The sequence below is a fragment of the Choristoneura fumiferana genome, chromosome 3 (assembly GCF_025370935.1).
Source record: "Choristoneura fumiferana chromosome 3, NRCan_CFum_1, whole genome shotgun sequence".
In the NCBI taxonomy this organism is placed as follows: Eukaryota; Metazoa; Arthropoda; class Insecta; order Lepidoptera; family Tortricidae; genus Choristoneura; species Choristoneura fumiferana.
The window spans coordinates 4,453,319-4,479,434 of NC_133474.1; the positions used below are offsets into that span (position 1 = coordinate 4,453,319).

At 36.4% G+C, this 26,116-nt stretch overlaps 1 protein-coding gene across 4 annotated transcripts in view; it reads right to left on the reverse strand.

Moving 5' to 3' along the window:
* LOC141426402 (pseudouridylate synthase RPUSD2-like) overlaps positions 1-26,116 on the reverse strand; it is a 469,933-nt gene that overhangs the window by 104,803 nt on the left and 339,014 nt on the right. The window contains exon 2 of one of the 4 annotated variants that reach the window (XM_074085287.1): positions 2,345-2,409. The exons of the other annotated variants lie outside the window; for them this stretch is intronic. The gene's annotated coding sequence lies outside the window, so the exon portion shown is untranslated. The remainder of the gene's footprint in view (positions 1-2,344; positions 2,410-26,116) is intronic. 4 annotated transcript variants of the gene reach the window in all.

The window sequence follows — 26,116 nt, forward strand, 5'->3', positions numbered from 1 at the left end:
TTACCCAGCTTCGTATGGGTGTACTTTTGAAAAAACAAGTGTAAAAGTAGTTACTGCCGCAAAAGTCAGAGATGCAAATCCGAGTTCAAACCCCTCTAGTCTCTAGTTGAGACGCCATAGCTCAAACCACTCAGCTACCTCGGTTTCTCAAAGGATACCGAAACCGAAGCTGGTGGCACACTGGCCGCATCACTATTCTTTACGGAATGCTAAATGGGACAAAATGCCGACCACAACCCATTGTCCGGTTCTGACGGCCGTTCATATCCTATTCGTTATCGATAGAATTCGATGGGCTATTGTCACGCCCTATTATGAATTAATCGAGCGTATCGCGTGGTGTGTCCCCGACTTTATTCGACTGTGTGATTTCGATGCATTTTTTATGTTGTAACTTTTGTATGCCTTTGCTGTGATTTTTAGTAACGCGAGCGTCAAAATATCATCATCAACATCATCGTCAAAACCTATGCACGTCCGGCTGCTGAGCATATAACATTTTGTGATATTACAGCAAAATTTTAATCACTTAGGATCAAGGCTCGGATACCGGTTAAATCTCCAAACCGTTATCATGTACTTGGCGCAAAACCTTTTCATTTTGGTTTCGTTCGCGAAATCGTTATTTTTAAACCGGTTTTTAAGGGAACATTTCCATAAAGTTCTTGTCAGATTAACCGGTTTAGAACAATAAAAACCGGTTCATTCCGACGCAGGATAAACATCGCCGCCCGCCGCCGGCCGGCCAGCTGTCACTCGTCGAATAAACCGGTTTATTAAGGTTACAGTTAAGTTCTTAAAAACGTTCGCGTTCTTATGAAAGTTCCGAGTTAAAGCGAAATAAACCGGTATTTACCGCTATTTTATAAACCGGTTCCGAGCCATGCTTAGAATAAATTTAATTACCCAAAAGTAGGAGATGTACGGATGACCTGGCTAAAGTCGCGGTCACGGTGGATGCAAGCCGCTTCCAACCGGAGCAACTGAAGGTCTATAGGGGAGACATGTCCAACAGTGGACGTCCTACGTCTGATAATCGTGATGACCCAAAATACATCAACCAATATCAAAATTCACTAACACGAAGCCATAGAAATAAGTATCTAGTTATAGATATATAGATATATTCACGATGACGCGTGCCGTGGTTCTTATTACAATGTTATTAATGTCTAATTTTGTCAAAATCACGCGTCTTCGTGGATGGCACTAGGTATAGCAAACAAAATTGATCGCAACTCCTGATATTCCCTTACGTACAGTCGAAGTCAAAGATACACTTTACTACCTTGTCGCTGTCACTTCATGTTTGAACTTTTGTATAAAATTGACATATGGCATATAGTGACAAGTGCAGCATTACAACGCTGCATGCGAGTTGCTTGTTGCATACTTTTTGATCATTTTCCAAGCATTTTTACTGGCCGGTTGTGTGCTGGCAGTTAACACTTTTATATTATACATTTGGTTTCTGAATAGAAATTTGAAAATTAAATTCTTTGAGTACCTACTAAAGTGTAATCAGAGCCCCTAATTTAGGCGTCATAATTTTTATAATAGTTTCATTTAGGGTCGCCGTCATCGAAACCGATTAGGAGGACTATGACCAATATCATCATCATCATCATCATGTCAGCCGAACGACGTCCACTGCTGGACATAGGCCTCCCCCAAGGCTCTCCACTCAGACCGGTTTTATGCTTTCCGCATCCAACGCGATCCCGCGATCTTAACCCAATAAATACAATAAAATATTACAATGTAAAGGTGCGATTAAACCACTGCTTAAAAAACGGCGACGGCACGGAATCGCAGTGACGCACCGTATACGACAAGACTTTTGTTCAGTAAAGTCCTGACGTTTACGGCACGTCACTGCGATTCCGTATTTTAAGCAGCGGTGTGGTAAAAAACGATACGTATACGGTGCGTCACTGCGATTCCGTGCCGTCACCGTTTTTTAAGCAGCGGTTTGGTCGCACCTTAATACAATAAAAATATTCTTTATTGCACACCAGAAATCAGTACAAAAAATGACATAGACATAAATTTAGGATAGATAATAGGCAATACACTAAAGTGTTACTAAAGATTATTTTTAATCATATCACGACTGTACTAGCTAAACTAACCTGGCGGATATTATACAGTAACAATCACAGTCTTTGATAAACCGAGAGTCAAATTCGTACATATCCGCCTTAAATCGTGAAACAAAGCAAACTAATGATTGCAAATTGCGCCCTTCGCGCCTTCAACGCTACACTGCGGTTAAAAACAGTATGCAAACTTGGTTGATCTTGAATATTTTTCAGAATCAGCGTGTTAAGAATTAGGTACATACTTTACAAGTTGTTTTTAGCGCAGTTGTCTATGCCCAAAAGTTCTTATGGTGTTGAGTTGACTTACCTGTGAACAAAAAAAAAAGATTTATAGCAGGAGTTCCAAACTTCTTAAAAAAAAAGCAATAAAAATCATGCAATTCAGAAAACAGGTTTGCATACTTAATTAGTCAAAATAAAAATAAATAGTGTAATCTTTCTTAATGACGTTAGTGCTTTAGTAGATAAATATTTGCTATTTTTTGATTTTAGCCGAAAATAAAATTACAAACGAGCCAATTACTTCATAAAATAAATAATAATTTGCATTAATATGTCCTTACTTGGCATACCAAAATCTAGGAGCTTAACATTATTTTTAGATGTGTGCTAGATATATGCACAATAAAATTTATCACATGACCAATTTATATGTGAATATCAAAGATTGTGTTTTGAACTTGGGTACTGATTTTATTTTACTGTGTCCTCCCGGCCTTTTTCAGTTGAACTTATTTCGAATGCAATAAATTACAAAAAAAATACTACTTGAACTGACTGGCACAAAATAAATTCTCGATTTGACAACTTTTGGGACTAAGGCTGGTATACACTTAGAGCTGCAAGCAATCTGTGTGGCCCAACACATTATCATAAGGATTGTAACAAAAAAAATATAATTAAAGACTTTTTCTGTATCCACTTACGAGTATCTTAGGAATTAGGATCACTAACCAAAGTAATAAATATGGATGTAAGACTCCCCAAGATGTTCCTCATTTGTGAGAGGTTACAATAAATTATTTTAATTTTTATAATTAATATTCTCTGTATAACCACGGGGTATATTTAATATATTCTGTTTTATTGTGTGCAACATTTAAATAACTAAAGTCTTTGGTTAAAAATGGTAGACTGATTAAGTAGGTACAATTATGTTACCGTGGCATAAACAAATGAAATAACCAAGAGGTTTAAAATACGCAATGATAGTTATTGATACACTTTGATTAAAACTACTTTATTAAATTAATAAATACTAGCGTTGCGGTCCTCTCCATTCTGTATTAATTACTTCAGAGTTTTATAGTTTTTTTCTGCAAGTACTGTCTTGTATCCATATTAATAGTGTAATAGGTATATTATGAAACACATTTGTCTATATTAATTTACTTTCATAATTTTTTTAAAACAACGTTTTCCAATGCGATTCTTCCAATCAATCGAATTACTTTGGATGATAAAAAATTCGAATACATCGACAGTAACGTGAAAAAAAATGAACGTTATTTTACCAATACTGAAATATATGATTAAACTTTGCATACTGACTATAAATTCATCACGAATCACGTACTGTCATGAATATTGAAAATATCATCTAATGCACACAGTATGCCCTCAACCCAACTCGTTTGCTCCAAGTTTCGGGACGACATTAATGGTATTCTGATTAGATGAACATAAATTTGGACTCGCTTTGATGGAAACATGTTGGTTGGCGTTCTTTTTTTAGCCAAAGGGTCCGAGCCAAAACGTATTGCGAGAACTTTTTATTTGCAATGCTTTTATGTGCTTGTGGTCGGGTTTTAATAATGCGAAATGTGCGGTTTTAAACAGCTCTGTGTGTGGTAACGAATGGGATTTAGTATTTTAATGCGAGCTCTTTAATTTAATGGACAATTAAAATTATGATAAGAGGTGCTTTTTTTGCACTCTTTGTGCCTCGTACTTTACATTTTTTATTATTATTTATGAGCATGCGCACGGGAATTTCCTAAATTTCCTTAATCTTTATCTATGTCGTAAAGGAGACCTGTTATGTAAAATTATAGCTTTCTAGTTAGGCGAGAATGTAGGGTTTGCGTTAGTAGATGATTTAAATAGTCATTTAAAGAAAGAAAGAAAGAAGAAAGAAAGAAAATACATTTATTCACAACACAAGACAACAAAATTATTAGGTACAAAAAAAAACAACACAAAGGTATGTGTCATTGCGGTTGTGAATCGGACACTGGCTCAGCATAATGCTGAAGCGTTAAAAACACCCCAGCGCTGATTTTCAGCCAGCACCGTCGGCAACCCTCGGGCCGTTATAAAGACATACTACACACCATCAACTACATAAAACTACATAAATAAATAGATATTTTGTAAACTATAAAACTAATTTATTGTGTGACTTTAAAAACATAAAAATAAATGTATTAGGTACGTAGATATATATAATTAATTTTACAACTATTATTATTATGCACTCACTTGCCAAGTATACACCCTAACGCGGGCTAAAAAGAAAAATTAAATTAAAGAAAGAAATCGAAACAAAAAAAAACAAAAAAGCAGTTTTGTGAAATAGTGCTGGAAAGGAGAGGAATTAAGATTTTTGAAATGCCAACAAATAGCCTTTAAGCTTTCGCCCAAAGGTGTACCTGCTAGTCACTCCGAGGATGGGAGGGGAAATATCATTCCAGCACTTAGACGCTGCAAATCTGAAACTGCCCCGAAACGCCGCCGTCCTGTGCGGCGGCTCAATAGCCTTAGATCTGCGCACACTTTTTGACCATGTGATTTTTTAAAAAAGGTACGAAGGCGTCTTGTGCCGCACTACACCAAACAAAAGGGTCGCAAGGTGCAAGCGCCTGCGAGCGTGCATTTTTAGCAGATCGGCAGCGTTCAAGTACGGAGTGACATGGGACCGAGGAGGGACTTTGAAACAAAAACGAGCACATGCGTTTTGAACTCGTTGAATCAATCTCCTAGAACTACCAAGTATGCAACTATCATAAACAACATCGCAATAGTTCAATCTAGACAATACTAGCGACTCACACAGTTGGACACGCAAATCCACACTGAGGTAGTCGCGAATATTGTAAAGAATCCGGAGGCGATAGAAGCAGCTGCTAACTAACTGAGCTATATGGCTCTCAAAACGTAACTCGCCGTCCATAGTTAGCCCAAGATTTCTAGCTACATCTACCCTTTCTATTGGTTCTCCCATGATAGCAACATCCCTACATTTACGAGTAGTCTTTGTGAAGTAAGATTCTTACTTATAGTCTACATTGTGATTGAACATAAATATTATATAGGTACATAAAGTATCTATAAACAAACATTCAAGAGATTACTTTAGCTCTGGTGAGACATGATTAAAAAAAAACTTATTAAAGAGACTATACTTGAATGTTACGATGCTGATATAAACGTAATCTTGATAGATAAGGCCAAATTATGGTGTTACGAGTATTACTTGTATATTATAGGATTACATTAGTATTTAGATATATAATATTATACTTCAAAGGTGCGGTAACGGGTGGTGATGAATCACAAAAAAGGCTAAGTGTGTTTTGAAGTTTCAAATAGAAGTCAAGTTTCCGTATATAATTAATGAAAGGTACTTTTTAGGGTTCTTTACCCAATGGGTAAAAACGGGACCCTATTACTAAGACTCCGCTGTCCATCCGTCTGTCCGACTGTCTGTTCGTCTGTCACCAAGCTGTATCTCATGAATCGTGATAGCGAGATATTTGAAATTTTAACATATATGTATTTCTGTTGCCGCTATAATAACAAATAAATACTTAAAATAGAAGAAAATAAATATTTAAGGGGGCTCCTATACAACAAACGTGATTTTTTTGCCGTTTTTTGCTCGATATTAATAACGGCAACAGGTAGAAGCTTGAAATATTCATAGAATATTTAGTCGAATATTCTATTTATATATAACTAATTAAATTAAAATAAAATGAATATTTAAGGAGGGCTCCCATACAACAAACGTGTTTTTGTTAATGTCTAATGTTGTATAGATGATGGTACGGAACCCGTCGTGCGCGAGTTCGACTCGCACTTGGCCAGTGTTTTATATCACTGCACTTTACTGGATTACAAATATTACAATACAATACAAATATTCTTTATTGCGCACCACAAATCAGTACAAAAATCTATATATTAAACATACATTCAGGGTAGACAATAGGGGGTCTTATCGCTTAAAAACGATCTCATCCAGACAACCATTTGGGTACAAAGATCTTAAGATTACGTCAAAATCGTAGGTTACAACAATACCATACTACTACTACTACATACTACTACTGGTACTGGTAGACTACTAAAACATCCCTGATATAAATTGTCTGTCTGTGGCCGTATTGCCTTACGCTCTGGCGGTCACATTCACCGTCTCTTTTTACCCTCATCTCATACGATGCGCCAGAAAGACGTAAGAAAGAAAAAAGTATTCGTGGCATTACAAAAAATAAAAATAGACAGATAAAAATACGTAACACGGTCACGAAATGCTCTCAAATCAGCATGTTGTTAAACGACCGTGATATCGAGTGCATTAGAGAACAAAGTCTCTTCAACTAATTAAAACAAGGAACTGACGTTATTAAAATCCGCAATAAATCATTAGCCCACAATAGGGCAAATGCGATCGCGCTCACGACTCAATAATAAAAACAATCATTCTCTGTCATCGAGGGGTGACGTGATGTGAACATGGAATGAAATCATCTTCAATGGCATCTTAAAGGATGTAAACAGGTTATGGTATGGCTTTAGATGATGGCTTTCTGCAATACAAACGTCGTCAATAATCTTCTATTAAGTGGCGAATAAACACATTGAAATCGCAGTCTTAAATTCTATTTAACCTAATTCTAGGAATAACATACCACTATCTTTCTCGCTATTCCTGCCGTGAAGCAGCATAGTGCTTTCACTGTTGTGTTTCGGCGTGGAGAGTAAGACAGCCGGTAAAATTACTGGCACTTGAGGTATCCCATCTTAGGCCTCTAGGTTGGCAACGCATCTGCAATCCCCCTGGTGTTGCAGGTGTCTATGGGCGGTGGTGATCTCTTAACATCAGGAGACCCACTTGCTCGTTTGCCATCCAGTCGAATAAAAAAAAACATGCGGGAGCCATCCTACTAATTATTAATGGGTGACACTTTTTTTCCTCCAACCTAGAGGCCTAAGATGGGATACCCCAAGTGCCAGTAATTTCAGCGGCTATCTTACTCTCCACGCCGAAACACAACAGTACAAGCACCGCTGCTTCACGGCAGGATTAGTGAGCAAGATAGTGGTAGCAATCCGGGCGGACCTTGCACAAGGTCCTACCACCTGCAAATCACTCTGGCAATGATAGTTTTTATCCCGGAAAATTGCATAGTTCCCGCGGGATGGCGTTAAAGGAATCCTTCGCAGAGAGAGTCGCGGGCAAAACCTAGTTGCATAAATATTCTGTATAATATACTTGTCTGAGCTGTCTATGTTAACGTAAGACAAAAATGTAAGACATTCGGACGAAAATCACGTGTTGATGTCCAACAAATCGGCAACTTGGCACCTTGTCACATATGACGTCACGAGTTTCGACTAGCAACACTAATTGTTCTTTGTTTCACTCGTAGTGGGGGCTCTCAAATGGCAGAAATAGCGCGGTTGTGCCAAAAACACGGGCGGTTGCAGCGCCCGCGCTCTTTCTATCCTATACCGTGTGACTGAGAAGGTGAAATTGATTGTGATTACAAGTGCGTTATGCAATAAGGCCTCAGGGGCCGAGGTATTTGATCTTAAAAGCGTTTTTATATTGCTTTAGAAAATTCTCAAGAATACGTTAATATTACAGGGTGGCCGGGTATATCGGTTAGTACCTACGGGAAAGTCTGAAACTATAAGACATACGAAGATCTGTTCTCAGGAACCATGTCATCGATTTTAGTAACAAGAAAAACATGTACTGAGTTTGGGAACCGAACTCAGTCGTTTTGAAAAATAAAACTTACATTATTTCTATTTGAATATCAGTAGTGTAAATCATAAACAATAAATGTTACTATGAAACACGACAACTAAACTGAATAAAATGCATTCTATTTCATATTCTTAAATAATGTAAGTTTTATTTTTCGATACGACCGGGTTCGATTCCCGAACTGAGTACTAGTGTTTTTTTTTTAATATATAAATGCAGTTTGTCTTGTCACTAAAATCGACGACATAGTCCGTAAAAACAGAACTTCGTATGTCTTATAGTTTCAGACTTACCCAAACTGACCGATCTAAATGAGCCATCCTGTATAGGGAAAGAGGGAGCCGGGAGAAGAAAGAAGTGCTGGTTTCACAATATGGCGAATGGACAAGAATAGCCAGCGTTGAAGAGCAGCGTTGAAGAGCTGGCGTCACTGAAAATCAGCGTCGCGAAATCATCTTCAGATCTTTTCGCGACACATGGCTGAGTGGCGGCCATTTTAGCTGGTAAGAATAGGCATGGATGTGTATATTTCAGTGTTTCTGTATGTGTATCTATTTTATCAGCCAATAAACCATTCTTATTCTATTTCGCTTGGATAGAGAGCGGAAACAGTTCGCAGAGCTGACGGCAAACTTCCAGTGATGGAGAGCCAGGAGAAGATTTGTTAGGTTAGGTTAGTCAGTTCATACCGAGTCGTGACACGACGCTTAATTATTCATTGACATAATATGTGCTGAAACAAATCCTACTAATATTACTTGTGAAAGTTTGTGAAGAAGTTTGGTTGTTTGTTACTCAATTTAGATGAAATTCGGTATACAGATAGTTTACGTCTCGGGGAAGGATATAGGATAGTTTTATCCCGGAAAATTGCATAGTTCCAGCAAGATAGTAAAAAGCGAATTATACGCGGACGCAGTCGCGGGTAACTGCTAGTAATGAATAAATTCTAAATTAGGCAATAATTCAGGTACGTATACAATCAAAGAAGGAAACTGAATCGTAGTGTACCAGGGTGGAATCTTTGGGCTTCTGTGGTGCCCCTCGTAATTTCGACAAACTAATTATCGAATTTAATATCATCGAAAACGATATATCGAATATTCAATACTAATATTTTCTCTTCGACTAATTTCGCTTCATCGAATAGTCATTACATATTAAAACAATAATTAGAACAACAGTACAAGGATTATTATTAGCTTAAAAATACATTTCATCAACTATTCATGCGACAGAACAACTTAATATCGCTGTTTATTTCATGGCGTTAATGCTTTTTAGGTTGGCTGATGTGACAAGAAATGAGTTATCATCAATTGTGAGATGTACATTTTTTTCTGGTTTTAATGGTTTTCCCTATGGGCTAAAATTTTTAAGTTTACAAAATAAAATAAAATAAAACTATTCATGAGACAGAACAACTAAATATCGCTGTTTATTTCATCGACGTATTATCATAAAACACTTTTATTTCATAGTTGATTTCATATTATAACAATATATTCTACCTACTAGTTTTAGTGATTCATGATTGAATTCTGCATCTTTTGCATATTTTTTAGCAAAGTTACTATTATGTTACTATTATTATGAAAATAGTTTTGGTTAGGTTGAAACTGCGACCCCAACAAAAATAAATCGCTACTAGAAAAGTACATTACAGCTGACTTCAAAAAAAACATTGAAGTGGTGAAATCATAAATATTAAAATAATATTCTAAGATGTAACATTTACTACATTAAAAAAGTATGAAATAATAAAATATGAAATAAATTTCTGTCAAATAAACAATCTCTTAAATAATATTTCCAGAAATTTTTAATCGGTGATTTAAAAATACTCATTCTAATCATTCCAGGTAATGAATATTCGACGAAATTAAAAAATATGAAACGTTGACTTAAATGATATTCGATTAAAAGTAAGTCGACATTTCAAGGGTAAACCGTGCTTCTGACGTCATATGGACGTCATATATTTGCCAAAGAAATCATAGCGAAATTGATTACGAAAAGGTCCCTGTCCGATTCAGTACTCGACTCTAACGAATCGGAAAATCTTGAGTGTACGTCAACAGACACTAACAGACAAAAATAGCTAAGCGGGCGTGCTCAGATTATCGACGGGATTCTCAAAGGCTTCTTAGGAGATCAATTATAACTATAAGGGCACTTCATCCTTTGCTGACACATTATTGACAAAAGATAAGACTGTATTTCCGTTACAACTTACCTATTATCTCTCTTCAAGTTCTTTGTCATTCCATGCTTCATCCTTCTGTACTTCCATGTAAATCAACATATTCCGTCACAAGAGACTATTACAAACACATGAGTTTACTTGCTACTAGTTTTTAACTGAATCAAAAAACAGGAAGATCAATGTTCTATTGTACCTGTGTATTTTTACATAACAGATCGGTGTTGGGACTTGATAATAGGTTCCCGCTGAGTTCTTTACATTGTAATATACAGCTATTTTGTCACAAAAAACTTAACATTACATTGCATTAAAGATACACTAAGAAAATACTTATTTAGGATTAGAAATACGGTAAAGAATCTTGACGAGTCTTTTTATTGTAGGTCAATTATATAATACATATTCTAAAAATAAAATACACGTCCATAATCCAACAAGTTCGCCGTAGCCTATTAATTCCGTAGAATTAAATCGGCCGCAATGTGGACCGCAGCCTAAGTCGATGACGTCACCGGATCAATTCCACCCGGCTACCCGGGTATCCGGATTATCACCCCACTCCCCCCCGTAATCTCAACCGTACAAGGTTTGTGAGGTTTTTTACAGAACGTCGATTGAGTGAAAATTTAAAAGTGGAACGATTTGAATAGGATTTCGGAGAAAACGCTGATACATTTTTTTTAAGTAGCCGGTACGAACTGGCCAGATTGATATTCATGCTTTTTAAAAGAGGAAACAAAATGTTTGGCGCTTTTTCGTTATTCAAGCCTAGTTGTCGCTTAATTAAAAAAAAGTCGATTATTTTATACTCAGCGGCACAAAATTTGGCACACTACATACTAAGGCCGTCTTGCAGGAAAAAATAAATCTAGATTTAGTAGTTAATCCAGGCTTAAGCTTGACAGTTCCATACAATTTGACACTACTAAACTGAGCTTAACGCTAACTCGAGATTTATGTGTTTACTGCAAGTAAATTACCTATTACTGCATACATATTTTGAGGGCCAGATTTTTCGCCGCTCAGTATATTTAAAACTTATTTTAGCAAAATGAACTAACTATAAACGCACAGTATACCTACAGATAGAGCATTAAGTTCCGTGTTAGTCAAATTAGTCCTTAATCTTATGAAGACCTAAGTTTTTGCCGCGTCCAATTCGCTGATGGACGTTCGATAAATCAGATCGTATCGGGATAATTTGATTTGGTCTATTCAATCTTAAGTAACTAATGTATATAAGTAAATTAGTTTTAGGGTCCCGTTGGCAAATACAATTAAAGAAACCTCGCATCTATGATGACAGGTCAGTCGATTCAATTCAATTGTAATAAAGACTGCATTGATGATCGAGGATTAAATTTTGCTGTTTTTCGGTATCTTCCCAATTTCCCAATACTACAAATATTATAAATGCAAAAGTTTGTAAGTTTGTTTGTTACCTTTTCACGTCTAAACCGCTGAACCAATTTAGATAAAATTCGGTATACAAATAGTTTTAGGATGCTTTTATTCCGGAAAATTGCAGTTCCCGCGGGAACGAATTCTACGCGGACGGATTCGCATTCATCAGCTGGTGTAATTTATTTCTTAGTATTAGCCAACAACTAATCTGTAAATAATTCCTTTTTATTTGGTCTGAGGTGTGGTACAAAAATATAACATGCAAATGGATTACTGATTAAAATCGGTAGTTACATTACTAAGGACACGATAAAAATCGTCATTCCTTTTTATAAATTTATACACGTGCATGATTCACCTTAATAGGTACCTGTTGTCTGTTGGCAATATTCGTTGAAAAAAAAAACATCTATAGTGAGTGATTCACGTTGGTGTAATTTTTATCCAACTTCAAGAGAAGGAGGTTTGTAATTCCGTTATTTTTTGTGTTTGCTGCCTCAAAACTCCACCTCCAAAGGATTCCGAAAAATATTTCCTGTTTGGTCAACATTAAGAACAACCTAACCTAAGCGCGAAAAACAGGTTTTTTTTTAAGTACGATTTATTTCATAATGTATAATTTTATAGATTTGAGGCGAAAGTTTGAGGAGAAAAGAAGGGGCAAAATATGACAATCCATGTTTCATTGGTTCTTCATTCGACGTAAATGAAGGCCACATTATAATAGTATTTAATAATGTATGTAAACGCAATGGCGCTCTTTGGGGGAGGCCTATGTCCAGCAGTGGACTGCCATAGGCTGATGATGCTGATGATGATGATGTTATCTATTTATTGTACAAAAGAAAAGAAACAAAATACAATTGACAAACTTTGAGATACTTGTTTTCTTCTTCTTCTTCTTTTTCTTCAGCGCGTTTTCGCCCACCGTTGGGCATACGCCTCTCCAGCCTTAGATACTTAGGCCTTAGATACTTGTACGAAGGCGGAATTATATCTCGGAATTTCAATTCAACTAGGTACTAAATGCAATTGTTTACGCGAGCAGCGACGCTGCAGTTAAAGACAAGTTAAAAAACGTATGCAGTTATAAAATGTTGCGTTAGGCTGTGAGTTCACACTTGGCAGCGTCTTAACCTTGGTTAATGATACGTCTGCGCTGCTATCAAGATCCTTCGATCTACTTCACGGTTCACCAAAAGATGCTAGTGCGCAAAACAATGAACTTTTTAATGTGAAATCGTTAAGACGACACTCGATTTAATAAATAAAACAAAAGAATGATGAAATTTTTAAATATCAAGTCAGATCAAGTAAGAAAAGCCTTTGGTGATGAGGGACCATTTATGTCTTAATAGTTTTTCGGTCCGACTTTTTTCTTATAATGTCATCATCATCGACATTATCCCAGCCTATATACGTCCCACAGCTGGACACAGGCCTTCTATCAGAACGAGAGGCCTTGGACCGTGGTTCCCACGCGGGCCCAGATTGGATTGGGAACTTCATCACACCATGAAACCAACCTGTCCTGTCCGTTGAGCGTAATGTATGTCTTGTATATTTCTATGTGTGTTTTATGGCGTTAAATAAACGTATTTTCTTTCTTTTTTCTTTTCTTTCTGTCCAAACCTGTGAAGCAATTCAATAATTGATTCACATGTTTGGGCAGATTTTCTTCACAATGTTTTCCAAATCAGAACCATACTAATATTATAAATGCGATAATGTATGTATGTAAATACTTTATTGTACATAAAACACAAAAATAATACAAAAGAAAACAACAAAACAAAAGCGAACTTATCCCCCTTAAAAGGGATAATAAAAAAAAGGGATGATGTGTGTGTTCGTATGTTTGTCCGTCTTTCACGTCGAAACGGATTGATTGATTGATTTTTGGCATAAAGATAGTTTATGGACCAGAGAATGATATAGGCTACTTCCCCAGAAAAATGCACAGTTCCCGAGGGAATAGCGCGTGATTACAGAATTCCACGCGAGCGAAAACGTGGGCAAAAACTAGTTCGTATACAAATTTCGAAAAATTCAGAGTTGCAGGCCCGGGTTTCAACTCACAGTCCTCTGCTTAAGAGGCCATAGGCCCAACCACTAGGCCACCGCTGACGATGTGCAAGTTAGAACCTAATGGCCCTGACAAAGTAAGGGACCATCTTAGTATCTTAATAGCTTTCCGCCTATTTTTTTCTTCTGATGATGCGCAAGCGAGTAAAAGCCCTGGCGAAGTAAGGAAATAGGTATTCGCTTGTGTCACAACAGCTTCTCGGCTTGATTTTTCTTTTATTTATTAATTTATTAAAGGAGAACCAACAGCTTATACAACAATATGAACGTGAAATTAGTGACACAGAGCCAATTACAGGATCTCACAGATATAGTCTCAAAGTATAAGTTTAAGCTTAACTTAAACGAGATTACGCGCAACAATATCACACACTACTCAAAAACATGGTCTTCAAATGACATTCTCACTACAAATTTGGAACCGGGCAGGCACTGCCACTTCTTAGAAACTAGAATAAAACTAAATATAATATAAAGTGACTGAATGACATGCTCACATGCTAGTCAAAACACCTCATCACTAAACTTCGCCTCACAGATGGGACATTACAGTTAAATACATCAACATCCATCTCTTTCAATAGGATATTCAAATTGGCACTGCCGCGTCTGAGAAAGCTGATGATTTTTCTGATGATGTGCAATTTTCAGCCCGATTTTGTTTCTGATGATGCGTACAGTAAAGGCCGTGGTATAATGGAACGTCGATCGCACGTAGTCGGGGCTGGATTTCAACTGGCCCGGATAAAAGGTTTGCCCTTAACATTTAACCACCTCATCATACATCGCAAGCGTGAAATTGATGGGAGTTATACTGTTCTTGGTACGCCCACATTCTGTTTTGGTTTAACTGCTTAAATATTAGGGCTTTGTTCCCAGAGCTTTATAGGCTATAAAATCATATTCACTCGTATAAGTGTTATAGGAATAAATTATAGAAGTGTTCTCTCATTGAATAAAGTTAAAGTTGGGCATTATAGCCCAAGCTCTTTCATTCTGTGAGAAGGCATTCCAGCATAGACTGGAGAAGATGATAAATATTGACCAAAAGATTTTTTTTCAATACATGTAAATAATAAAGACTTAATCATAACTACCATATTTAGCGATAAAGGTACCTCGAAGTTTCGACAACGTTGCGACCACGGCCACTGCATAATTATAGGTACCTTTTGATAACTGATTTTGAGGAGACATTTATGATATACTTGGCAAAAACGAGAAGTTATATTCGGAAATAGAACTATTTACAAAGGTAGCTTTGTACGGAACCCTCGGTGCTTGACTCCGACTCGCACTTGACCTTTTTCAAGGCTATATGGCTTTAAGCTATGAATAAAGTAGGGATCCGAGAAGTGAGGTAAGATCATCGGTTTATAGATAATCATTTAAAAGCTTGTAGTTTTTTTGCACCTACCGTTCATCGTTAAAGGCACTACTTAAAAGAACCATTTCAGGAATTAGGGTTGCCAACAATCAAGATCAATTAAATTCCCATAAAAAAAAACTTTAGATATCTAATTTTTCGGCATCAAATTTGCTGGTCGCAATAAAATTGTGACCTACTATATCTTGGATTTTTTTATAGATAACGTATCCCTATTTATTTACGAAAAAAGATTACTTCAAGCTTAGATCTACTTTCAATTATGCTTAGAAAATCTCTTTATCTTGAGTGACTGAAGTTACCGATACCGAATAAGGACACACTAAAAATATCTTATCTTACTTTGTTACAAAAAATAATAATTGGATATACTTGTAATTGTTTTCCTTATTGCTAAGTGGCAACCCTAGCACCCGTGCAGCTAAATCGAAATAAAATATATTAAGTATCATACCGTACGTGACCATTGTTATATAATGATTGTCCGTAATGACTTGATGCGGTACGCTCCACACAGCACTAACAAGTCAACATCCATACATTAGATACTAATATTATAAATGCGAAGGTGTGTGTGCTTGTATGTTTGTCAGTCTTTCACGTCAAAACGAAGCGACGGATATAAGTGATTTTTGGTATAGAGATAGCTTATGGGCCAGAGAGTGACATAGGCTACTTTTTATTCTGGAAAATGCACAGTTCCCGAGGGAACAACGCCCGATAACCGAATTCCACGCGGGCGAAGCCGCGGGCAAAAGCTAGTTCTAGTATAAATTCAGGATAGTATCGCACTTCTAGATCAAGAGTGTATGTCAAGTCAAAATAATTCACCATTTTAATTTAGACCTTCCAGAAAACCACACAGATTTTTTCCAAGAATGTCGCCATGAATTTTCACTGCTAATTCTCAACCGACGACCACAAAACACTCTGTCAAGAGTATAGCGACTTAGAATAAGAGAAGAGTAAGTACAAGTGAACAAAAAGTACTCATAGTTACGAAAAAACCTTGTATTAAAAATTTGTAGTAAAAAGGTATACCTCTCCTCTGCTATGAACAAAGTACGTAATTAATATTTTGAAAAAATTACAAAACGGTTCATCTCACGATTATAAATCAGAAACGGGCCGACTATACTTGGTTTGAATAGGTAATTAACTAAATGTAAACAAACTTCACCTGCCAGATTTTGTACATTTAAGGATTTTAAACATTTTACTAATCTATCATTGTAATACAAAGTGTATTATATAAAAATGTAAATGTTTAGATTAATGGGGGAATTACAATATTTAAGACACCAATTGACGTTGTTTTGTTTACATTTAGTTAAATACCTATCCAAACCGAGTATAGTTTCGATCATTCGGCAGATCTTTTCTCTACTAAACGAAACCGAAACTAATCGCACCGTTCCTGATTTATAATCGTGAATAGAACCGTTTAAATTTGTATTTTTTTAATATGTCTCACGAGAGCTTAGATATTTAATATTTTGTTTAGTACTAATTGAACTAAACCCAAACGGGCGCTGAGTTAACACGCGTTTAACTCAACACTTTCAGTTAACTAGATATTAACGATAGTAATGGTTATTTGCATTTTTATTACCTACATATCGTTTGTGATCTTAATGGCTTTGGTGTTGATTTATTTCTTGCTAAAGGAATAAGATTGCGAATCGAATCATTACAATAGCAAAAAGTAGAAGATGGAACCATGGAGTGAATTTGATTGAAAGGGCAAACAATGAGCAATGAATTGCCCAGTGTGCCGTAAAAGCAATACTTGAATTGCAGTTACAAGGTGACTCTGTATTTATGATCGGTATCAAAGTCAAAGTGAAAATATTTTTATTCAATTTAGGCTATAACAAGCACTATGTTCGTAGGGCGCCGGCGTTAGAAAGGTGAGAGGAGAGGAGAGGAGAGGGCTCCTTCCGTGGGCGCCGTAGAAACCGGCTGAGGGATAATACCAGAAGATGGGCCTATGGCCAACAGTGGACGTCCTACAGCTGATATGATGATAATAATAACGATAAAGCAGTTACGAACGTGAATAAAAATCTACCACCGGTTCGGAAACCAGCATGAAACTCAACCTGTACATGTGTTTTCGAATAAATCAACAATGCTATTTAATAAAAACAAAAGATAAATCTTTCTAATTACCTACTCCTAAGCGATTCTAACCTTTAAATGACTCAATTGGTTAGGGTTGATACTTAGTCTCCAGAATCTTCCTGTATAGTTAACAATATGCTTATTAAATACTGTATATAAAATTTCACGGGAATTTCGAAAAATTACAACACGATCTCCATTCACGTTGTATGATAACAAAAAAATGTGCAAGTAAATAAAAAAACACGTAAAATATACAATTTTGAATGCTAACACTTAAAAATAATTATTTAAATTACTCATGCAAAACTACACAGCACTTAAAAAAATAATTGCTATTGCAAAAAGTTACGGACTAAGTGGTGCCCAAATTGCACTATCAAAACAAACAAACCATCAGTCAATAAATAACGAGCTGATTCTTTAAAAAGCCATCATCTGTTATTACATCATCAATCATAATCAAATTCAAAGATATGCAAAATACAAGCGTTCAAACAATCACGATGGATGGGTAAACATTAAATACGTTAAAGTAAATTGCAGTTGCACCATCTTTGAAACCAGGTCTTCAAAGTAAGTGAAATTATCCGAGTGGCTATAGATTGCGGGGCTACTGAAGCAAGTATGATGTGATGGATCATTGAAGCCCCGCAATGTATTGCCACTCAGCGATTGACCACTTTCTGTATTACAAAGTAAAGTTTCTTCGCGTGTGGACAAGAAACAGCGTTGCATTTTGACGTTGTTAGCTTAATCTTAGTAATTGGGTAGTTTCATGGATAAAAAAATCTATTTACCCCCTTTTTCACGATCCATTGATTAAATTTATCTGATGGATAAATGTGATGCCGTCTCTGTTTGTTTTGTTCGAATAGACGGAGACGGCTTCACATTTATCCTTCAAATAAAATTAATCAATGGGTGAAACAGCCTCTTATATTATCAGAAAACACAAGACACGCGTTTGTCTTTTATCAATCAAACAAAAATGAAAAAGGTGAAGCGCGTACAGGTTTGGGAGAGGGGATCCTAACGTCACGCCGTGCTAAAAAGTGTCACAAGGCGTGAAGTCACGCGGGACTTTAACTGGAGGTGTCCTCATAATTTTTGTGTAATTGGCAAAAGAAAAAATACCTGTGTAATATTTTCCAGTAATCTAACTTTTTTTTTTATTCGACTGGATGGCAAACGAGCAAATGGGTCTCCTGATGGTAAGAGATCACTACCGCCCATAGACACCTGCAACACCAGGGGATTGCAGATGCGTTGCCAACCTAGACGCCTAAGATGGGATACCTCAAGTGCCAGTAATTTCACCGGCTGTCTTACTCTCCACGCCGAAACACAACAGTGCAAGCACTGCTGCTTCACGGCAGGATTAGCGAGCAAGATGGTGGTAGCAATCCGGGCGGACCTTGCACAAGGTCCTACCACCTGCAACTGATGGATTAATTAGGTTGTTTTAAGTATTAGGGGCTGTTTCACCACCCATTGATTAATTTTATTTGAAGGATCAATGTGATGCCGTCTCCGTCTATTCGAACAAAACAAACAGAGACGGCATCACATTTATCCGTCAGATAAATTTGATCAATGGACGGCGAAACAGGGGTTAGCCTATTGTAACTATACGGTGGAACGACTGTCTCATCGTAAGCCCGACTCACACTTAACCGGTATTTTTGATAAGCTCTTAAAAGTAAATTGGTTAAACTGGTTAACTTTTTGTATAAAGACAGGCTTAATCGTAAATGGTCTTGATGTGTGCTAGAGCAGGTGCATTCTATCCGAATGAAAAAAAAAACTATATTGAAGATTTTTATAATAGAGCTTAGGCTAGACACTGTCTGGCATAAAGTAGAGTTAATTACACACAAATACTAGACTTTCTGGTTTGAATTATTATCAAGATTAGATAGTATGACTAAAAAGTGCGTAGAATTTTAAATGAAGTTTTTTTTTATTCGACTGGATGGCAAACGAGCAAGTGGGTCTCCTGATGGTAAGAGATGACCACTGCCCATAAACATCTGCAACACCAGGGGTATTGCAGATGCGTTGCCAACCTAGAGGCCTAAGATGGGATACCTGAAGTGCCAGTAATTTCACCGTATATTTTACACTTATCAAGTTATAAATTGAAAAGGCATTACGTTTCATGGGATATTAGAGTTTAAGTTGAATAAGGCGCTGTACTCGTATTAATTCAAACTGCCTTGCGTTGAATTTATCAAAATTTGTCCCTATTCCGAGTTTACATAACTAGTAAAGAAAATCTGTAGGTAAAATTAACCAAGACGCGACAGCTTTTTTTAGTATGAAAACTCGACAAATGGATAATAATTGGGAAAATGCGGTTTTAATAGATTTCATAATAACTAATTTTTATTTACAAGATATGGAACCGGACTATGCAGCGTGGGTAGACCCTCCAACATGTGGATTGAGGATTTCATGAAGGTTTCTGATGGATGCAGGTGACGGGAGACTGGTCATTATGGGGTTCTTTGGGAGACCTGTCCAGCAGTAAACGTCCTTCGACTGACTATGACAATGATGATGAACTTCGTGTAATCACAAATCAACTTGCCCAAGTCTGCTAATATTGTCGACATTCATTTATTCAATAATTAATAAAGAACCTTGCACGCCGCGTTTTTTAATCGCGCCGGCGAACGCGCGTTTGCATCGATACAAACGCTACGCACGCGAGTTGTATGGCTGCTCTATAGAAAGAAAAACGCGCTGTCCACGCGTCCACGGAGCGTTCAAAAACGCGGTGTGCAAAGGCTTAAATGTAACTATACGTCGTCAATCACCGATTTATATTGTGTGAGTAAGGTCAAAATAACACTTACTTGCGATATAATGACCTTTAAACACAAGTTCACAGATTTCATCATCATCCCAATCAGAGTTACCGTCAATACCATTTACTGAGTGGCCGCTCACGAACCACGGTTTCGACATACAAGCCGTGTTGACATAGAAGTGGATTGTAAACATCTGCACTCAAACGTGAATAAGGAGTCAGAGTGCAACGTGACCATGCTACCACTGTTGACATAGTTCGTGTCATACATGGGTTGTGTGATTTGTGTGTGTTCTTACAGTGTGGAGGTGGAGGAACTGCATGAACACGCATATTTTGCATAAGCTTAGCTATCGTAAGCTCGCGGGTGAGCAAGGAAATTATTTTAGTTCATAATTATTCAAGACAATAGGCTACAGGGCAATAGGGCAGGCTTACAGTACAATAACCAAAACGCCTTTTACGTTAAATACTTCACATAAATGGACATGAAACAAAAATAATAAAGAATACAATAGGTACCTGAAATAACATAATAAAAAAGAACATAGAAAATGGATTACCTATCTAATATTAGAAATGTAAAAGTTTGTATGTATGTTTGTGTTTGTTACTCCTTCACGCTAAAATGGAAAGAAAGAAAGAAAGAAAGGTTTATTTTGGCTCCATAAGTACCTACCACCTAAAACTAAGACTAGAACTAGCACTAAAACTATGTTACTTGGTGACACGGCAGGATACCAAAAAGGGTCTCCACTCAGCATGTGTTGCCGCACATTATGTGCAGTAACGCTGGTTTTCTGTGGAGCCCAAACGTTAAATAAACATGTATGCATGAGCCAGTTCCTTTGCCCCAGTCAGACGGAGAAAAAATAAAAATTAAAAAATTAAAACCATAGACAAGGGAGAAGTGACGTGGCTTAGTGTAAAAGATAATAATACAAATACTGCTGTCGTGGCAATAAATAATTTTTAAACATTTTCTTTTGCACTGAAAATGGATGGACGTATGTGGATGAACGGAGGGACGGACGTTTGAAATAACAAATAAATTACTTTTTATCCCGATATTCCCAAGAAAATTAAGTGAACTCCCAGAAATTCAATTAAACTGCTGGGTCTAGTAATAAATAATTATGTAGATATATGTATCTAAATATGTTAATAAAATAAGTGAGCTGCCTATAGCAAAACAAAACAATGTTTTGTTTGCCAAACGAATTGGATATGATTGGATGTTTACTTTCTCATCATATTTACAGAACACATAAAAGTTAACTACGTATGTTTTCTATACTGTATCATCATTTTGCTAAGTATGAACTTTCCCTTAAATCTTATCTGTCTTATTCCTGGAAACTAGAACACACAGTCATTCGTACTTTTATGGTAAGACATGAAGACAAATAAGACTAGAAAACTAGAAGGGTAGAACAAATCTGATGAAAGTTAGGTAAGTAGTAAGTAGTTTTACCAGTTACATTTGATGAGTGTGCTTATTACATACATAATTTAATTCCTCCATCTCCATTTTACCAAGGAAATCCAGGCGGGGGAAACATCTTCGCGTTTGTGTAGTCAGTATTCTATTGGCCCTCACGAAGCGGTTCGCTCATCTTTCACAACGCGAACTGCTAAGAAATGGAATTCGCTCTCATCGTCTATATTTCCAGATACATAGATACAACCTAAGGCTCTTCAAGGCTTAAGTGAATAGGCTGCTACTGAGCCAGTGAGATACACATGGCTTCATCTACATTTATCATCAGGTGAATCACGGGTCAGTTTTATGTAAAAAAAGTTACCTCTATTCATCTCAAAAGCTCAACAGCTGATCAAGTAAATATCCAATCAAATAATACGCAACCGGGACATTGTTTGCTACGTAATATTATCAATAACTTTCACTATACTCGTACACAGGGAGTGTTGCTAAGTCGGTTCACGGTCGCGGATGACAGACCGTCCGATATCCAGTTATATTGCAAAACGATTACGTCAAATACCGGTTCCGAGCTAGGGGTTACGCGTCGTTGTGGATTTTGGAAGCGCTGTGAGCATGTTCAAGAGTATTCAGTAATATAGACGGCGCTGGCAGGATGAACTGGACTACTTCTTAAAAGACTGGGCCAGAGAGCAGTGGAAGTATCGTTGGGAGGCATTTGTTCAGCATTGTGATAGAATAGGCTAACAATGATAAAGGGGATTGCTGGATAATCCGCTTATACAAGAAGTCTAAACAAGGAAGACTCAGCATGTAGGTATTAAAAGAATAATGAAATGAATGTTGACGTAGCGAAAGATGTTTGTCAGGATCGTAGCAGATGGAAACAAATAGTCTCTGTCTACTCCTTCTTTGGGATATATTTTAGCAGACGGTTGGATTAGTTTGACGGAACACGCGTTTAAAAGATTTTCTTTGAAATTCCTCACTACATTTTGAAGCGAGGCAATAGGCTATCACTGTTTCGTTTAATGCGGTAAGTACCTACACTTTAAGCATCGATCCATGTATGAAAATACTTGTTAGCTACGATTTAAAAACAATCTTGAAAAACGTTTACAGTGCACGGTGTACGTATGCAGTCAATAATCTTTTGAATATATTTATCTATAAAATGGAATGGATTCAATATTACTACTTTCTTTTTATTAGCAATGCATTTGCTTAACGAAATCTATTTTTTAAAATCTAATAGTAATCCTAAAATGGTTTGCTAAAGCGTGCTATACTAACTATTCCTCAAAACAAATAACAAAATCAGTATTTCAAATCTCAAAGGTACTACTGCATAAAAAACTAAGACAGAAGCCTCCCATTGTTTGAGCCAGACATCTTGTGATCAGAACAACTTTAATGTCCAAATATCGCGAGAAGAAATCTTTTCATATATTACGAACACGCAAATCTACGTAGAAATACGTGTATTTTTATAGTTATACTTAACAATGAATGGAATCAAATGAATGCACCAGTACCCTATCATATTGTAACTTGAAATAATTACGCAATTAATTAAATATCTCGTGCAAGTCAAATTTAAGTACTTATTCTCCAAAATGAATCTTTTATATTCCTATGATAAAAGATGTTCACGATTAGGTTTGTAATGACTTTCGTAATCATGACAAAAATTGGCCAAGACGCGTCCAAATAGGCGTCTTTCAAACCAGAATTGCATACATTTGTCTCGGCGATGCAATTATTTAAAATTGGCCAAGCTTCCTTTGGAGCATCCGCTGATTACCAGATGATTACGGTATTTACCCATTTTTTGACGATTTCGTATATTGAGTGACGCAAAAACTGCAATTTATAAGTGTTAAGGATTGTCTTAAAAGTAATTGTTGCGGTTTGGCAATTAATAAGTCATATTCTGTTGATTTGCTGGTAGGTTGTATCTACATGTAATTTGTTGTAAATATTTTGCTATAAATAAGAAGCATAAAATTCCCTTTTTTTCTGCACGGTTGTACCTACTTGCTAAATTTTGTCAAGATCAACGGATCGGTTTGTTTGCAAAGAGATAACAACTTTTCTATCTAGAATAAAAATGCGCCTACTCCTTTTAAAGTGCTCATTTTGTTTCTTTATTTATAAAAGAAAACCGTTTTTATTTAAAATAAAATAATGGAAATAGCGACACACAGCCTAATATAGAATTTTACAGAAAGTTCAAGAAGACAAATTTAGGCTTAATTACATTAATCCACTTGGATTGGTATAAGAGCGTACTATGTCAAGCCATGCATTTTATAAAATCAATTTCTTTTTAGAATGAAATTCTCATACTAAATATTTAGTAAACAACAGGTAAGCGATGTGCTTTTAACACTAACAACAAGATCAAAGTGTACAACGATCGGTTCCAACAATCAATCCATAGGTACTTTTGCTTACCAAGTTATATTTGGATGCTTCTTCTTTTTCTATGAGTTAATAAGTACTTATAAACCGGTTTAAACTGGCTTTCAACTGGCTAATTGATAGAAAAGCGCTCTAAGCGAACTAAGATTTATATTTCCAATGCATGACAGTGTTTTTATATAGATTTATAGTTTTAAGATAATCTATTATTGTATGCCCGAAAAGGGTACCTGTTGATGTAAGTATGTATGTCAACCCTTTATTGTACAAAAGAAAAGAAACAAAATACAATTGACAAACTTTGAGATACTTGTGGGGGATTTACCCCTTAGATATACATGACTTATTCAGTGGATATTATATAATATTAAAATAATTATACAATACAATACAATGACTCTACTATACTACATTATCCTATTCTATACTATTCTATTCTTTAAATATGTAAACGAAAACTTTCTATACCTTGATTATTGAAATAGAGTGTAAACGTCTTTGTCAAACAGTAGCAAATTCAAGCACTTTTGGTACACATACATAATATGTATATTATACATATGTGTAGACTATGACTCAATTATTTAACATAATCCAAGCCAAGATATTACGAGTACTATATAATCTTTAAATCATTGCTATGTTGAACCGGCGCGCATATATTTGATAAACATCTTTTGTATACCTAATATTATGACTTGCACCGTGCTGCACAACAGATGGGCAAAAAACGCAAGTGATTATCATAATTCAAGGATAACAGAGACGACATTTAAAATTATAATTTGCACAGATAAAACGTAGGTACGTAAAACCTTTGTTTCTGATCATTAACGATTCAGTGTATAATCCGGCTAACTATAATTAAAATGAGTACTTAATTAACTGTTTAATTGTATTTAAATTGAACCACGCTGTTTTGATGGGTATTGAGGTTGACTGCTGTTGTTCACTACATCTGTACTAGTGTAAAACATCGTGCGGAATCATGCACACTTTTGCGAAGAAATTCTATGGTATGCGAAGCTCCTAATCCACACTGAGCCTGCGTGGGAACTAAGACCCAAACCCTTTCATTCAGAGAAGAGACCGTGCCCTGCAGTAGACAACAAAAAACCTAGGTTTTATAGTTGGAGAAGCACCATTTCTATTCATCTTAGCTCTGTGGAGGCGCAACTAACTAAGCGGATTGTGACCAAAATTATTATAGTACAATAATGTTGGCTACGCCCTCATAACGTGCAAGCTAGTTCATATTTACGTTTCAATGTATGATTTCGTTCCAGCATTTATATAACTAGTAGACGTACTTTAGTGTTTCGCGTAAATTCTGCAACTTCATTTGATAGCTTATACTTCGTTGTTCCAAACAACCATTTACGACCACGATAAGTTTTGTTACTACCCAGAGTTGAATGTTCTACCGCCGCTCATCTTATTATTTAAACAAGGAATCATAATAATCATATCAGCCGTAGGACGTCACTTAGTCACAGGCCTCCCCCTTAACCTCCAGTTGCTTCTGTTGGAAGCGTTGGAAGCGACCACCGCGAACTCACGGCTTTAACCAGGTCATCTGTCCAAATGTCCGTCTCAGGGACTCAAATTATCTTTATACCCAATAGCCGTCGTTCACTACTTCGTTTGCGAACAATGATGGTTCACAGAGGCGGAATATCGCTAGATGGCGTTAGTATCGCAAGGTCCGTTTGACGTTTGACGTTTGCTTGCGATTGGCTCATTTAGTTATTTAGCCAATCACGAGCAAATGTCAAACGGATCTCACGATACTAAAGCCATCTAGCGATATTTCGCTTCTTTAAAAACACTCATTCATTTAAAGCGCCCGCGTGTATAAAATTTTCCGGAAGAAAACTATCACTTACTTTATTAACTTTTCAGGGTCTCCAACTATCTCCACACCAAATGTCATCACGATCGGTTGAGTTTTAAGAGTGAAAGCGTAATAAACAAACAAACATACTCACTTTCGCATTTATAATATTAGTAAGGATTACAATGCCATCTCATAGAATATTGAGGAACCCATTAGAACGTTTTTTAAACAAACTTATTAATAGGTGGCGCTGCTTTACACAGTATTATAAAAATATACTTGACAAA